At 42.2% G+C, this 17,827-nt stretch overlaps 1 long non-coding RNA gene across 1 annotated transcript in view; it reads left to right on the forward strand.

Annotated features, from left to right (window-relative positions):
• The window catches only part of LOC148679500 (uncharacterized), a 186,689-nt gene that overhangs the window by 152,832 nt on the left and 16,030 nt on the right, over positions 1-17,827 (forward strand). The window lies entirely within an intron of this gene.

Genomic DNA, 17,827 nt, shown 5'->3' on the forward strand with positions numbered 1-17,827 from the left:
TTTCTCCGCTGGCCAAAAGTCTTGTGCAGAACTTCATTTGCCGTGGTTTATGCTGGAAGATGGCCTCAATGAAGACTCGTCTGTCCCTGGAGCGTCACTGGAATCAGACTCATGTTCTCCACTCCCCACGACCATCAGCGCAGCAGCAGCTCAGGATATGGCCTGGTCCCGGATATGGAATCCTTGGGATCATCACGTCGCTGGTCTTGGATCCAATCAGTGACTCCGCCTAATCTGAGGACCTCGGGATGAGTATCCCCAGGTGAAAATAGAGAATAAAGAGAATAATTAGCGTAGCTGCTGTTCATAGTGTATATAAGCAAGATGCAGAAGCCAGTGTGGAACCCGCTAGGTGATGCATTGAGTGTATGCTTTACTAAACAAAGCATGTCTTTGGACTTGTGGGGGAAACTGGAGCACCCGGAGGAAACCCACAGCAAAACGGAGAGTACATGCCAACTCCACACAGAAATGCCAACTGAGGCTCGAACCAGCGTTTTTCTTGCTGTGAGTGTCAGGGAACACAGGCGGACACAAGTGCAGGTTAAGAAAGTTTATTCTTGATCAAAAAATTACCCTAAAAGGGTGCAAATCAAATCCAACTGGGCGTTTGCAGAGAAAAATAAGAGAAAAACAAAAACAAAAAAAACATAAACATAAAAAACTCCCAGAAGAGGGCGCTGTTAAGTCCTTGACAACAGAGACCGGGTCCTGTCACCAAATAAATCCAAAAGGGGGCGCCCAGTTCACAATCTTCAAAAAAGAGAAAGCAAAAGACAGCCGGGGTGATTCAAAAATAAATGCAAACAATAGCGTCTATAATACTGTTACCCGGCAGGGGGCGTGTTGGTACGTTGCCGTGAGGGGAATGCGGAAGTGGAGCGTGAGCGAGGGAGAGGAAGCCGGCAGTCAGTTGAAGCCGATGGGCTCCGAGAGGTTGAAGCAGTCCGGCCTGGGAACAGAGGAGGTTAAGGAGAGGCAAAGTGCAAGAACATGGTTCTGGCGTGGAGCAGCACAACAAGACAGAGTAGGAAAGGATAGGAGAGCCACGACAGGAGACAAGACGAGACCAGACGCGAGCGGCTCGGCGTGGGCGCGCTCGCAAAACAACAATCTAGCACTGGACTACACACAAGGAGGGGAATAAATAGGACACGAGAGGAATCACTGATAGGGTGCAGGTGAGTGAAAATCAATCTTAATAGATGGTAAATAGGGTAACGAGAGGGAGGAGAGATACGGGGAGCGATCAAAATAAACATTCACGTGCGCTCACCAGAAGTAAACAGAAATGGGGAACAGACAGCATGATCAGACTGAGGATGTGACAGTACCCCCCCCCCTACGAACGCCACCAGGCACTGCATGGGGGGGCCTACCTTGCCGTTGACGGAAATCCTCAACCAGTGCCGGATCCAGAACGTCCTGAGCCGGGACCCAGCTCCTCTCCTCCGGACCATAACCCTCCCAGTCCACTAAATATTGAAAGCCCCGGCCTCTGCGTCTGATGTCTAGTAATTTCCGCACAGTGTAAACTGGGGAGCCATCCACTAGACGGGGGGGGAGGGGGAATGGGGGCAGAGGGAACAAGACGTGAATACAATACAGGTTTAACCCTTGACACATGAAAGGTAGGGTGCACCCGACCAAGCATAGGAGGGAGCTTGAGCCGTATCGCCACCGGACTCAGGACCTTGGTGATCCGGTATGGGCCAATGAACCTGGGAGCCAACTTGCGTGAGGCTACCCTGAGAGGCAGGTCCTTGGTAGAAAGCCACACTCTTTGACCACATCTGTAACGAGGAGCGGGAGTCCGGTGGTGATCAGCTGCTGCTTTGGTCCGTTTATTAGCCTGGGCCAAGGCCTCCCTGGCTCTCTTCCAGGTGCGTCGACACCGCTGGACGAAAGCAAGGGCAGACGGAACTGCAGCTTCGGGTTCCTGAGTGGAAAACAAAGGAGGTTGGAACCCCATAGAGCATTGAAACGGGGACATACCTGTGGCAGATGAAGAAAGAGAATTATGGGCATACTCGACCCAAGGTAATTGTTGACACCAAGAGCCAGGATTGTGGGACGTCAGGCAGCGGAGAGTACGTTCCAAATCCTGGTTTGCCCGCTCGGACTGCCCATTGGTCTGGGGATGAAATCCTGAAGACAGATTCGTAGAGGCCCCGATCTGTCGACAGAATTCCTTCCAAAACCGGGAGACAAACTGAGGGCCCCTATCAGAAACCACATTGACCGGAAGACCATGAATCCGGAAAACATGATCAATCACCACTTGAGCAGTCTCCTTGGCTGAGGGGAGTTTGGGAAGGGGAATGAAATGGGCCGCTTTGGAGAAGCGGTCCACCACCGTGAGAATGACGGTGTTGCCTTTAGATTCTGGTAGGCCGGTGACAAAATCAAGGGCCAAGTGTGACCAGGGGCGGGATGGGATGGGAAGGGGGCGGAGCAGACCAATGGGAGGCGCATTGGAATTCTTGTTCCGAGCGCAAACAGAGCAGGCGGCCACGAACTGCCTGACGTCCTTGGCCATGGATGGCCACCAGAATCGCTGACGGATGGCAGCCAGTGATCTCCTGACTCCTGGGTGACAGGTCAACTTAGAGGAGTGACCCCACTGGATTACTTCAGAGCGCATCTTGGTAGGGACAAAGAGACATCCTGCTGGGACCCTCCCCGGTCCTGGACTTGTCCTCCTGGCTTCCTCAACCCGTTTTTCCCAAGAGAGAGATGCCACCACCATCTCCTTGGGTAAAATGGTGTCGGGTGGTTCCCTCTCCCCTGGGGCCTCAAACAGACGGGAGAGAGCATCTGGCTTAATATTTTTGGACCCAGGTCTGTAAGACAAGGTAAAATTAAATCGCCCAAAGAAGAGGGCCCAGCGAGCCTGTCGGGAGCTCAGCCTCCTGGCTGAACGGATATATTCAAGGTTTTTGTGATCCGTCCAGACTAGGGATGTAACGGTATCAGAATTTCACGGTACGGTAATACCTCGGTATGAATGTCACGGTACGGTATTTATTGAATCATTTACAGGAAAAAACAAAACTTATGAAAATACTCCAAAAAAGTGCCAAAAGTGTCAATGACATACAAATTAGCCATCTATCTGTAAGCTTTGAAACAGGAACTTCAATTTTAATAACAAAAAATTATTAAACCATGTAAAAACAATAAAGTTTCAATTTAGTATTGTTGAAAACTCATCACATTCAACATTTAATCACACTCAGCCCATCTACACAGATGAGAGCTCTGCTAGTCGGACTTCTCATCAAGCATCTCCCGCTGGATCTAATCTCACTGTATTTATGAAACGGGATATTTCATTTATCTTGTTGTCTTTATCTAACGACATATTCCCTGACTTTGGTCATTGGAATCTATTACTTGTTCTCAGGTAACGTGTTTTGGCTGAGCGCAAAGATAAGTTAATGATTAATGTAACCACGTACATTCTGTATATTGACTGATCGCTTGCCTTTATTTCCTATAATGTATAAACTTATTGTATGTTATACTTTTAAAATGGCCATTATCGATTATTAAAACTGATACTCAGCAAATGAGAGGGTGTGTTTCGTATTTTCACTGAAATTGAAAGGAGGCAGTTGTTATCGGCTCCGTTTAGTTATAAATATCCACACAGTGAAGATGACGCTCATCTTATGCAGCACGACGCCTCAACATGTCTGCTGTCTAAGTTGCTAATATTAAAATGAAAATAGGCAGTTCCTTAAATCATGTTTACATTTTATTGTTGATAAAGTGAAACAACGAAGCCAGGGTGATGTGAATGAAGTTATAAAGTACACTGTTCCCTTTGAAGATTTACCCGTGTCCTCGGTATAGTCTGCTTTTCCATATCAAACTGAGAAGAAGAGACTGCAGCCTTGATCAAACTTGCGAAGTCTGAACTTACACGGAGATGATGCAGGACTGAACTGTGCGTGTTAGGCTACTTAATATTCAGGAAAAGCCCCAATCAGAGAGGCGAACGTCTGCAGCCCCGCCTCCGTTTTCAGAAGTCTCCGTTTTCCATTATCCACACTGAGACATTATCCACACATTTCGAAACGCTCCGTTTTCGGCGCTCGAGAACTTCGGCGTAGTGTGGACGGTTGGCGTAACCGTAGCAAAACTTATGCGTTTTCAAACTAAAACGCATTAGTGTAAACGGGGCCTTAGAGTTTTCCAGCTCTTTTCATCCCCGCTTCTAGCAGCACACTCCATTTCCGCATTACTGGATCTGTAGCGACAACAGACCGCAAGGGATGATGGTCAAGCATGGGCTGATGGGTATTGTAGTTTTTGCTACCTCCCGTTCGCTTCATTCGCCTAAGCAAATTTTCTCAAAAGACCTATAGTTTTACCGAGTCATGCGACTTCGGTAATATCGAAAAAAATTAATATTGCGTTATGACGGTATTTACAATACCGTTACATCCCTAGTCCAGACCAGGAAAGGCTGAGCTGCGCCTTCTAACCAGTGACGCCACTCCCCCAGGGCCAACCTGACTGCCAACAATTCCCTATTACCTATGTCGTAATTTCGCTCTGAAGGATTCAGGCGATGGGAAAAGAATGCACAAGGGTGCACTTTTCCATCCAGGCGTGACCGCTGAGATAAGACTGCGCCTACTCCGACGTCCGAAGCATCCACCTCAACAATAAATTGCAGTTCAGGATCTGGAATAGATAGAACAGGAGCAGAGACAAAACGGGACTTTAATTTATCAAAAGCCTCCTGAGCATCAACTTCCCATTTGAACGGTACCTTGGGAGAGGTGAATGCTGTTAAGGGTGCAGCGATCTGATCAAAATTCCTGATAAAGCGCCGATAAAAGTTGGCGAACCCCAGGAATCGCTGCAGAGCCTTACGAGAGTCTGGAGTTGGCCACTCGGCGACTGCCTTTACCTTACAGGGGTCTGCCTGGATCTCTCCAGCCGAAATAATCAATCCCAAGAACGAGACCGACTGGACGTGGAAAACGTACTTCTCCGCCTTAACATAAAGCTGATTCTCCAGCAACCGTTGTAGCACTTGGTGGACATGTTGGGTGTGTACCTGTAAAGACTGAGAGAATATCAAGATATCATCAAGGTACACAAAGACAAAACGATTAACCATGTCTCTCAACACATCATTGACCAAGGCCTGGAAGACCACCGGGGCATTGGTCAGACCGAATGGTAAGACCCGGTACTCAAAGTGTCCCGTAGGCGTGTTAAAGGCGGTCTTCCACTCATCCCCCTCTCGTATGCGGATAAGATGGCAAGCATTCCGGAGGTCAAGTTTGGTAAAGACCTTGGCTCCCTGCAAAAATTCAAAGGCAGAAGACATGAGAGGTAAGGGGTACCTGTTTTTAATAGTGATGTCATTGAGCCCTCCATAATCAATACAAGGACGCAGGGAGCCATCTTTCTTTTTGACAAAGAAGAACCCAGCACCCGCGGGGGAGGAAGAGGGTCGGATGAGACCGACTTTGAGTGATTCATTGATATACCTATCCATGGCCTCTCTCTCTGGACCAGAAAGGGAAAATAAACGACCCTTGGGCGGAGAAGTGCCTGGGAGGAGTTCTATGGCACAATCGTAAGGACGATGTGGAGGCAGGGAAGTGGCCCGAGACTTGCTGAACACCCGGCGCAGGTCAAGGTACTCCGCCGGTACCCCAGAAAGATCAGCTGCCTCCACCTGTAAGACAGGACACACAGACACAGGAAAAGCAGCAGGATCCAAACAGGAAGCAAGACAATGCTGACTCCAAGACAAAACTGAATTACTCGACCAATCTACACGAGGGCCATGCTGCACCAGCCATGGATGCCCCAAAACTATGGGGGCACTAGGCGAATCTAGGAGAAGCAGCGTGGTAACCTCATGGTGATTGCCCGAGACAATGAGATGGAGGGGAGGGGTGGTATGGGATACAGTGGTGATAAGGGTGTCATTAAGAGAGCGAGCAGGGATAGGATTGGAAAGAGGGAGTGCAGGGATTCCCCACAAGGTAGCTAAAGAACTATCCATAAAATTACCTTCGGCCCCGGAATCGACCAAGGCCAAAGCAGAATTAAAAGAGTCACCAAACTGGACAGATACAGGGAGAACAGTACGAGAGGAGGGGGAATTCAATAAAGGGGTAGCGCTTACCAGGATCCCCCTCTTTACTGGCGAGCCGCGGCTTTTAACGGACAGGCCACTGCAAAGTGCCCTGGCTTGCCGCAGTAGAAGCACAGGCCCTGGATAAGGCGCTGTTGTTTCTGTTGGGGAGTCAGCCAAAGACGCCCCACCTGCATGGGCTCTGAACCCAAGGAGGTGGCATTAGCAGCCTCAGGAACAGCAGAGGAAGTGTCCTCCATCCTCCAGGGTGGGCGGAAGACTGGACGTTGACGACGGCGGCGCAGACGTCCTTCTACCCGTAGGGCCATACTAATGAGATCATCAAAATCTTGGGGAAGGTCGATGGTGGCCAACTCGTCCTGGATTTCCTCTTCAAGCCCCGCTCGAAACATGGACATGCAGGCCCCTTGATTCCAGTCGCAGGAAGCCGCCAAGGTCTTAAACTGGATGGCATACTCTGTAACTGACCGGCCTGCCTGGCGTAAACGAGCCAACTGGTCCGCTGCCTCCTGCCCCTGAGCAGATCTATCGAACAACCTCACCATCTCTTGTCTGAAGTCTTCGAATGATGCACAACAGGGAGCTTGGGTTTCCCAGACTGATGTTCCCCAATCACGGGCCTTGCCTGCGAGCAGCGTCAAAACGTATGCCACCTTGGTTCTTTCAGCAGCGTAGGTGTGTGGCTGTAAGGCAAACACCACAGAGCATTGAGAGAGGAAGGCTCTACATGAATTGGGGTCCCCATCGTAAGGTGGTGGGTTGTTGCATCGGGGTTCACGTGTATGCTGAGGGCCAGGGTCCGCTTGCCCCCCCTGGGCTGTGTCATGCTGCAACTCACGGATCCGTGCGGTTAAATCAGCTACCTGGTTGGCCAAGTACTCCATCTCCCTGGTTGTGTTGGTCAACCTTGCCTCATGCTGCCCTAGCAGCACACCCTGCTGGGTGACTGCAGTAATGACTGGATCCGAACCTGCTGCGTCCATTTTGGGCTAGATTGTTCTGTCAGGGAACACAGGCGGACACAAGTGCAGGTTAAGAAAGTTTATTCTTGATCAAAAAATTACCCTAAAAGGGTGCAAATCAAATCCAACTGGGCGTTTGCAGAGAAAAATAAGAGAAAAACAAAAACAAAAAAACTGCATAAAAAACTCCCAGAAGAGGGCGCTGTTAAGTCCTTGACAACAGAGACCGGGTCCTGTCACCAAATAAATCCAAAAGGGGGCGCCCAGTTCACAATCTTCAAAAAAGAGAAAGCAAAAGACAGCCGGGGTGATCCAAAAATAAATGCAAACAATAGCGTCTATAATACTGTTACCCGGCAGGGGGCGTGTTGGTACGTTGCCGTGAGGGGAATGCAGAAGTGGAGCGTGAGCGAGGGAGAGGAAGCCGGCAGTCAGTTGAAGCCGATGGGCTCCGAGAGGTTGAAGCAGTCCGGCCTGGGAACAGAGGAGGTTAAGGAGAGGCAAAGTGCAAGAAGATGGTTCTGGCGTGGAGCAGCACAACAAGACAGAGTAGGAAAGGATAGGAGAGCCACGACAGGAGACAAGACGAGACCAGACGCGAGCGGCTCGGCGTGGGCGCGCTCGCAAAACAACAATCTAGCACTGGACTACACACAAGGAGGGGAATAAATAGGACACGAGAGGAATCACTGATAGGGTGCAGGTGAGTGAAAATCAATCTTAATAGATGGTAAATAGGGTAACGAGAGGGAGGAGAGATACGGGGAGCGATCAAAATAAACATTCACGTGCGCTCACCAGAAGTAAACAGAAATGGGGAACAGACAGCATGATCAGACTGAGGATGTGACAGTGAGGCGATCATGCTACCCACTGTGGCACCACATCGCCAACATTGAGATGAAATGTTACATTTATATTGTTGAAAAAGAGATGAATATTAAAAAAGGTAAATATTAAATGTGAAATATATTTATTTGTTTACATATAGTCAGTGCAACACTTTTCAGTGTTTATTAAACTCATTTGGCCATCGTCTGTTTCTTTTAAAGTCTTTAAATTTAATAATAAGCCTTTAAGGGCAAATACTTAATTTAATTCATAGGGCATATCATTCAATAAATACAATTCAGTAATTCATATAAAGCATAACATTTCATAAATGTTAAAACATATTAATTAAATAAAATTAACATCCGCACTGAAAAAAATTTTAGCCAAGCCTTGTAAGCTTAATTTGAACAATAACAAATATTCATCCTAAAACATGAAATACAGTTTTTTCCAATTGTTTACATACATTTTCTGTAGGCATATCTCATATTGTCAGAACTCTACACACAAATCAAAAAACACTCACACACTGGGCAAAACTCTTCAATTCTTCTGCAAAATGAAACTCTACGTTCAAAACACTGTTATTTCTTCTCAAAATGGTCTTTTGTTTTCAAATGACACACACAAGCCATCACATGAATAGACATTCATAAGATCAGTTGAACACTGATGTGCTTAATGTAAAACACTATGACCATTCATCATAATGACTTACTGTCAGTCTTTTTTGTTCAGTGTTACACTTACTACAGACAATACATAGGCCTACAGAAGTGTATTGTAAAAATATTTCAGAATATTGTTTTATACAAAACACACAAATACCAAATACATTTTACTGTATTTTCCCCACAAAAACTGTGTACACAGTGTTTATCAACCAACACAAAGTTGCAGATAAAGTGGTCTACATGTACCATCAACAGAAGTATTTACAGAATACAGTTACAGTAAAAAACAAAACAAAATAAAAACAGCTATACTGCATCCTCTTTTCTGTTTTGGTCTGGCCAAGCAGTTTGGGAAATGTCACCTTGCATGGCAAATCCAGCCCTGAAAAGCATCAACTGCTATTGATTGGAAAAGGGGTATACATGTGTGTGGATTTCGGTCATACACTTTCCATCTCCAGACAGAAAAACAGTTCCTCAATAGGTTTGAGGAATGGAGAATATGGAGGGAGATAAAACACTAAAAATTGTTGGTGGACAGTAAACCAGTTATGATTCAGATGAGTTCTGATTTCTAAATTGAAATTCTGTGAGACAAGTGTTTACTCTTGTGATGAGTAAGTATGTAAACTGGAGGACAACTGACTTTACAATTTTGAATGACAAAATTTATATATATATATATATATATATATATATATATATATATATATATATATATATATATATATATATATATATTGTATTTCTTTAAAAGTAATGCTTCAATGAATGATCTGCCAGATAGAACCTTATAATTCCAAGCGGAAATTACTTTTCAGAATGAGAAGGTTCTATCTGCATTTACCGTGTTTTTTTTTTTTACTCTAATTTGCAAGTGTAAGAGAACTTTGATAATTTACATTTAGAGAACCCTTAGGGTCTCTGTCATGTTAATGTATGAAAGAAAACTTTTACGCACATGTTGTTTGCTATATGGAATGCAAAAAACTTTGAAGCTCAATATCTCAAAATCATTCAGAACGCAGATAGAACCTTATAATTCTAATGTGACTAAGTGTTAAACTTTACTACAGACAGTAGGCCTACAGAAATGCATTGTAAAATATTTCAGAGTATTGTTTTTATACAAAACAAATACCAAATATATTTTACTGTATTTGCACCACAAAAGCAGTGCACACAGTGTTCATCCCAACCAACACAAAGTTGCAGATAGAGATGCGCGGATGGGCTATTATTTCATCCGCAACCGCATGACAAAATTCATCATCCGTCCGCCATCCATCCGCAGTAACATTTTTGACCAATTTTTAAAACCGCACCCGCCCGCCATCTGCTGATTGTGCTCTTTATTTGAATGGCTTATTCCTTTTTATTATTAAATTAATGTTTCTTTATTGATCATTATAGAATAGAGAATGACTTTAATGTAGACATGCAGTTAATCCAAGCGTGCAAGTCATTAATTGACGACGGTTTGAAGTGACGCTAAAGATACGAGGACGTGTCTTTTCACTTGATTCGATTCCTCGGTCCTTGAGTCTTTTCCTTGCGTCCTTCCCTCGTAACCCGGTGGGGTGGAAACACGAGGAAAGAAAGCAAGGAAAGGAAACGAGGATGCACAAATAAGAAATGAGAAGCACCCGAGCTCTCAGAATATCAGCAGTGAACTCCGTCTCCAATCGGCGCACAGGGACAAAAGTAAATAAATAGCCTAAATTAAACGCACTGTACTATACAACTTTTTTTATTGTAGCCTAATAGAAAACGCATTGACACATCATTTCAACATGCTGCTATTTAGCCTACTACTAAATGCCTATTTTACTTTATTTTTTAGTAAATAGATAGAATAATAAGTCATTTACATTATAGCCTAATGATGTTTACATTTGTAGTTGTCCATAGCAACCCCAAAAACGTACCTGATTGCCTTGCACATCTAATTAATGGGCACAGTTTTTCGACTATTTTTTTATTTTTTTATTTTTTATTTTTTGCTGTGGATGTTATTGAGCTTGTAGAAATCGGAAACAACACCAGTTCTGCGCCACAGATGAACCTTTATTTATATCTCTATCAGACAATACCTATTTTATATGCCAAAAGAAACAACAGGCAGTAAAAAAAATTAACATAAATATCTTAATGTAGGCATAGGCTATAGTCGCATGCTTTGGCAAACAGTTGAAATTTTTTTTAATAAAAACATCATATCGTGCCTAAGCCTTATAGGCTCAGTCACCCCCACAATTAGAAATTAAATTAGAAAAATAGATTTGCCATCCCTCTTTGAGCGAACATAAAGTCTGACCAGGCTAAGTGCATGTATGACAAGTGTCCCAATAACCCATGGACTTAGGATCATCCCCATTCCCCTCAAACTTGAAGCATAACGAAATACTACGGCATTACAGTTGCGACAAAGAAATTCTGGCAAAATAAACTTAGCCTCGGAATGTAAAAGCGAGGCCAACATATCTAGAATAGAATAGGCTAAACCAATATGAACGTAAAATTATCAGCTGACCGAACTCAAAAGTTTATATTGAACATATGTGTAGCCTAAATAACATAGGCTAATTGGTTTAATATGCCTGACCTTAGGTCTAGTTTGATTTTTTCTTGGCACAATGCAGGAATAAAATAGCATCTAGTGTCAGGATTCAGACAGGAGCGCCTGCATAGCCACTATAACTGCTGCACTGAAGGAGCGCTCGCTCGCAGCACTTGTTGCTGAAATGCATAGAATTTTCTTGGAAAGGTGCTGCAGTCGTGGGAATGACTGGCCTTATTTCTCCCTAAAGGAAAGTAGATTTTCCTCTGCTGATCCGTCTATACGGAAGTTTGTAGAGGAATACTTCTGTACTTCATCCAGAATTAGTGTATCCGATTCCTCCTCCCATTCTGTGAAGTCAGTCCTAGGCTTTTTCGTTGGTGCGCCAGCTATGCCTATAAAAACAGTACAACCGCCCACCACCCACCCGAATTTAATTAAAATATAATTTTTTCGTAACGTCATCCGCCCGATCTGTGGTTTATCCGCGGAGTCTGCGGCTATAACCGTCAACCGCGCATCTCTAGTTGCAGATATCGTGGTCTTAATATACCATCAACTGAAGTATTTACTGAATACAGTTACAGTAAAAAAAAAAACACCTATTCTGTGTGACAGGTATTTACCTATGTGATGAGTTAGTATGTAAAGTAGGACAACTGACTTTACACTTGTGAAAACGAGATTTTTGCATGAAAATTGTACAAAATGCAGAGAATTGTGTGGAGTGTTTTGAAAAAAAAGTGTGTTTTAAACCTGCAATTTGAGTGTAAAGCAGGAATTGTGCTTGTAATTTAGCAGAATTGGTTCAGGGGGTTGGTGCATAAGTTACATGTTGTAGTCATTGTGTCTGAAGTACAAGTAATTGTCTGTAAACAATTGGAAAAAAACTGTAATACATTTAGTTTCAATTTCTGTTAAAAAGTATTGCATTTATATTGGCCTTTGGGGGCGTCTGTGCTAACCTATAAAACAGTCTTACTGTATATTAAGTGTATAGTTTTAAAATAAATATATTTCATTTGTTAATAATGGTTGTGTTTTTGCATAACAGTTAAAGAAAAAGGTCAGTCTGAGCCACAATGTTGGACTGATATCATTACCAAAGGATGGAGAAGATGTTGAAGCAAATACTCTCTGTAGTGTTTCTGGCTGGGGAAGACTGTGGAAAAATGGCCCAAAGACGGGTCGTCTAATGGAAGCAAACACAAGTACAGTGAATGATGCAGAGTGTAAACACAGATGGGGATCTGACTACAAGGCCTCAAAGATGATCTGTGCTTATGGCCATGGTGGATCCTGCGTACGTGTACGAATAAAAGGTGAATCAGAATTTATGTTAATGTTTGAACTAATTTCACTAGTGACGTGTTGATCTGTGTTTTTAACAGGGGGATTCAGGAGGTCCTTTGGTTTGTAATAACACTGCTGTTGGAATCACATCCTTCAGTGACCCTTATAGCTGTAATTCACGTTTGCTTCCTAATGTGTATACTAAGATTTCAGCATATCTTAAATGGATCCACAAAAAAATTGAAAATATGTGATTTCATGGAAATACAAAAGGGAAGAAGTTCTTTAATAAATCATTAATCAGTCCAAGTTTCCTCATTGTCTCAAACATACATCATTCATAGTTGCAGTATTACAAGGCATATTTGATGGCATTTCCCATCAATTTACCTGGCCAGTATCCAAGTACAATCATATCTACATGCAAAGGTGGAAAAGCTTAAAAAAATAATAATAATAATAATTCTAGGATTAGTAGAAAAATAGAGATTTTCATTGACAGATCTGCAGCTTATTAGACATTCTCTTTTCAGTCTATTCTCTGCAAACCCTAGAGATAGTAGTTGTAAAGAAACATTAATTTTCTGAAATACTTAAGCTGATTAGTTAAATAAAATAACAGACACTACACATCTAAACATATGCTAATTAAATCAAACAACTAATTGGTGATGCTGAGTTAATAGTTAATACATTTACTCTCTAAACCATGTGAAATGTGAAAATGACACCACAAGTTTAACAATTATTTTCCCCCATCATGTTACTTATATCACATTCTTAAACCACACATCTTCAAGTTTTCACCAACCCGTGAATCTTTTTGCCACACAAAGATGGGTTTGAAAATGTGATTAAAATGAAATTTGAGTTGCTTAAAGGCACAATACTTTCTAAATCCACTACAATAGTGTTATATACAGTATTTTGTAGACTCTTGTGCTTACATTATGCCACATGTTTCAAAGAATGCTTGAATGCAGAAAAACAAGCAATTTTAACTAGTCACATCTACCTTTTCCTGTGAAATTGACAAACTACAGCTTATTCAAAATGCAGCTGCTAGAGTGCTTTCTAGAACAAAGAAATATGATTATATTACTCCAGTTCTTTCATCATTGCACTGGCTTCCTATTAAATTTCCTATACATTAAAAAATTGACTACCTTTAAAATTGAATTGACTACCTACAAACTAAACGGCTTAGCTCCCCAGTATTTGAGGGGGCTCCTGGTATATTATAGCCCCTCACGTCCACTACACTCAATTAATTCTGAACAATTGATTATTCCCTGAATATCGAAATCAACTGTAGGCGGTAGATCTTTCTCTTATCTGGCACCTAAACTCTGAGACAGCTTTCCTAGCACAGTTCGGGAAGCAGACACACTCTGCCAGTTTAAAATAGATTAAAGACGCGTCTCTTTGCATTAGTATACACATAAAACACAAATGCTGTTGAAATCCAAGGCCTCTAAAGGATTGATAGTCTGCTGTATTTAGGTCAACTGGAGCCGGGAACACTTCCCCAAAGAGATTATATTTTGAATGGCATCTGCACTTGTAAGTCTTTTTTTTTTATTATTATTCTCGAGGTTTCCAAAATCCTGGACCAGGCCGTATCCTGAGAAGCTGCTGTGGTGGTCATGGTAAGACCCCAGTGACAGTCGAGTCCCCGCATTGATCCTGAAGGGACAGCCTGTACACCAGCAGGTGACCTCTCCCACCTGCAGCTTTTCCACGATGGACGTCCAGCGCTCTCCAGACTCTGGCGCCTAGACTACAGCTCTGCACAACAAGTTTGGCCTATTTTGTCCATAGGAGAAACGGTTGTACCCAACTGAGCCTGGTTTCTCTTGAGGCTTTTTAATTCTTCACTTTCGCCAATTGGTCTTAAGTTTTTTCCTTGCCGCTGTTGCCGCTGGCTTGCATGGTTTGGGTCCCATGAAGCTGCGCATCAATGGATTTGCTCTTGAGTGTTTATACTCTCAGCAGTGGAAATTAAACCACACTGAACTGAGCTAAACTGAACTTCAATACTGAAAACTGAACAGACACTGTTTCAGTTTATAATCTTCTATGTGAAGCTGCCTTAACACAATCTACATTGTAAAAGCGCTTTAGAAATGAAGATGAATTGAATTGACACACACCCTGGATTTAAAGTTTGGTTGTATTGAAAATGGGGAAACGTCAAAGATTCTTATATTTGTTGTGTGTTTTATTAAACTGTGGAGTACCACAGGGATCAATTCTTGGGCCTGGGTATTATTCACCCTGTAAAGCACATGCTCCTCTTGGCTTTGTTATTTAGGCCAACCTTTCTTGGCCTACTTAGATCAACTGGTTCTCATGCAATGTTTTTTTTATCAAAAAAAAAAAACTGAAATAACTGAAATCATAGATTCCAATTCTCTAGGCCAGCAAGTATCTCAGTGTGCAAAAAATCTTGTTGTTGATCAAAACTAGACATTCAACAAACAGATCAATACTGTTGTAATCTTGCATTTTTCAAACCTCCAATCTCGGGGCAATTTCCAAACGGTGATCTGTGCCTTAGAAACAACTTGTCTTTAGTATTCTTTTCTCTCTGCAGCCATTACAAAACACAAATGCTAGACTACTCTTTGGCACCTGTACAGTAAGTATGAGCCAGAAATTCATATTTCAATCACTATTTGAATTCAGCAAAATATATACTGACATGTTAAATACTTCTAGACCAAACCAAGCATTAGCAGGAACAATATTTACTCATCATCTTGCATAAACCACAGACCTATACCAGAGCTTATATATTTCCAACGCACTTGCAAACATTTGATCGTTTCCACTGGTTAACATTATCACAAGCACAATCTTTCTCAGCTCTAATGAATAAACATGTTTCCTGTGTGGTAAATAAGTCAGGGCTGGTTGGTCCTGTGGAGAACTTTTCATAACTATATTTTTTCTTAACTGTGCAATGTGAAGATTTAGTCAAGACGTTAAAGTAAGACCCCTATACGCTTTTCAAAGGATATCCTATGATTTTTTATGAGCACATAGAGTCAGCACCTCAACACACCTTTTTTTTTTCGGACCAGCACACCCATGAACCAACAAGTGGTGCAAATGGATTTACTATTTAAACATTTTGTCTAAGGCCTATAGCTGGATAAAAAGGATGGTCATTTTATTTATTTATTTTTTGCTATTATTCCCATCATCTTGTATTAAATATGAAGCTTAGATTATGAGGCACTTTAGTGCCATTTTATCTGCTAATTTGTCTTTATGTTTGGACACTTTTCAGCTGATAATGAGCATAAAATATTACTAGTATTAATTACAAATATTTATTTTAACTAAAGCTTACACAAGGGGGTCTTAACCTTTTTCACTTCGGGGCCCACTTCTTTCTACGATTATTTTTTAAAGGCCTATCTGTCTGACATTTTCTCTAAAATTATTGTATGAATTGTATGAATTATTGTATGAAATGATCATAAAAAAAAATTATATATATATATATATATATATATATATATATATATATATATATATATATATATATATATATATATATAATACACACACACACACACACACACAGCTGAAGTCAGAATTATTAGCCCTCCTTTGATTTTTTTCCTTTTTTAAATATTTTCCAAATTATGTTATACAGAGCAAGGATAGTTTAGAAATGTGCTGAAAAAATCTCTCTGTTAAACAGTAATTTTGGGAAAAAATAAACAGGGGGGCTAATTATTCAGGGGCCTAATAATTCTGACTTCAACTGTATTGTTGTGAATAAGGTTATAAAGTACATTGTTCCCTTTGAAGATTTACTGAACATGTCCTCGGGGGTCTGTTTTTCATATCAAACTTGCGAAGTCTGAACTTACAGGGAGAGGATGCGAGACTGAACTGTGTGTGTTAGGCTACTTAATATTGAGGAACAGCCCCAATCAGAATGTCTGCAGCCACGCCTCCGTTTTCAGATGTCTTAGTTTTTCCCCATCCACACTGAGACGGAGCAACAGCGTTTTAAAAATGAAAACGGCCTCTCCAGTCTTTTCAAAACGCTCCGTTTTCGGCGCTCGAAATCTCCAGCATAGAGTGGACAGATGGCGTAACCGTAGCAAACTAATGCGTTTTAAAAAGAAAACGCATTAGTGTAAACGGGGGCTCAGAGACCTCACCCCTGAACACCCCCTCCTTATTTTTCTTTATTGCAAACACAACAGCAGTCTTGATGGTTATTGCTCTGCTTTTTTGGGGTCATTTATTGTGATATTCCAATTGCAACAGCGAAATACCCTAGACTGTATCACTATAAGAAGATATCTCTGTAGACGGAGGGAATTTCATGTCAAGTTCAGCCTTATAATCTTAAAATGTCAGCAAAATCTGGTGTTTTGTCATCACTTTATACATTACACTTGAGAATCATTCAAATACTAGCTCTAAAGTGATGTTGGGGAATTAGTAATGGCTTCTGCTGTTTTGACGTCAGCTGCAGATGTAAATGAATGGTGGAAGATAGCAGTTCCTAAAAAAAAAAGGGTTTTTAGACTCTCTGTGTTTGATTTTCTTTTTTATATACCCGATTGTGCTGTCGAACTGTTATATAAACGCAATATCACGTGAGTAGCAGCACTGGTGGGACACTAAGGCACTCAGCCTGCGGCCTTGTGCCAAGGCATACAGTAATTCCCACCACTGCTGATATACAGCCATACCGTACTGCTATTCATGTGATATTGCTCATATATATCATTCATTCATTCATTTATTCATATTCATTCAAGGGCTTAGTCCCTTTATTAATCCGGCAGAATGAACCGCTAACTTATCCAGCAAGTTTTTACACAGCGGATGCCCTTCCAGCCGCAACCCATCTTTGGGAAACATTCACACACACACTCATACACTACGGACAATTTAGCCTACCCAATTCACCTGTACCGGATGTCTTTGGACTGTGGGGGAAACCGGAGCACCTGGAGGAAACCCACGCGAACGCAGGGAGAACATGCAAACTCCACACAGAAACGCCAACTGAGCCGAGGCTCAAACCAGCGACCTTCTTGCTGTGAGGCGAACGTGCTACCCACTGCGCCACTGTGTCGTCTCATATATATATAGCTTCTGCGTTAAACTATACTGACTGAATATCTACTATTAAATATCTACTAACCAAAAATATGCAAACAAATGTCAATTACAGTAAAACACCCTAAATCTGTTGAATGTGTCAATCTTGTAGCTGTATATTATTGGGAGATCGCTGACAGGAACAATGAACAGGTCCGTCAGAGCGTGTCTGAAGCTCATATGCAAGTTTATTTTACATTCTATGCATGAAAAACCACTGAGCCTCGCTAGACCC

Source organism: Danio rerio, chromosome 22 (assembly GCF_052040795.2).
Source record: "Danio rerio strain M-AB ecotype USA chromosome 22, GRCz13ab, whole genome shotgun sequence".
NCBI lineage: Eukaryota > Metazoa > Chordata > Actinopteri > Cypriniformes > Danionidae > Danio > Danio rerio.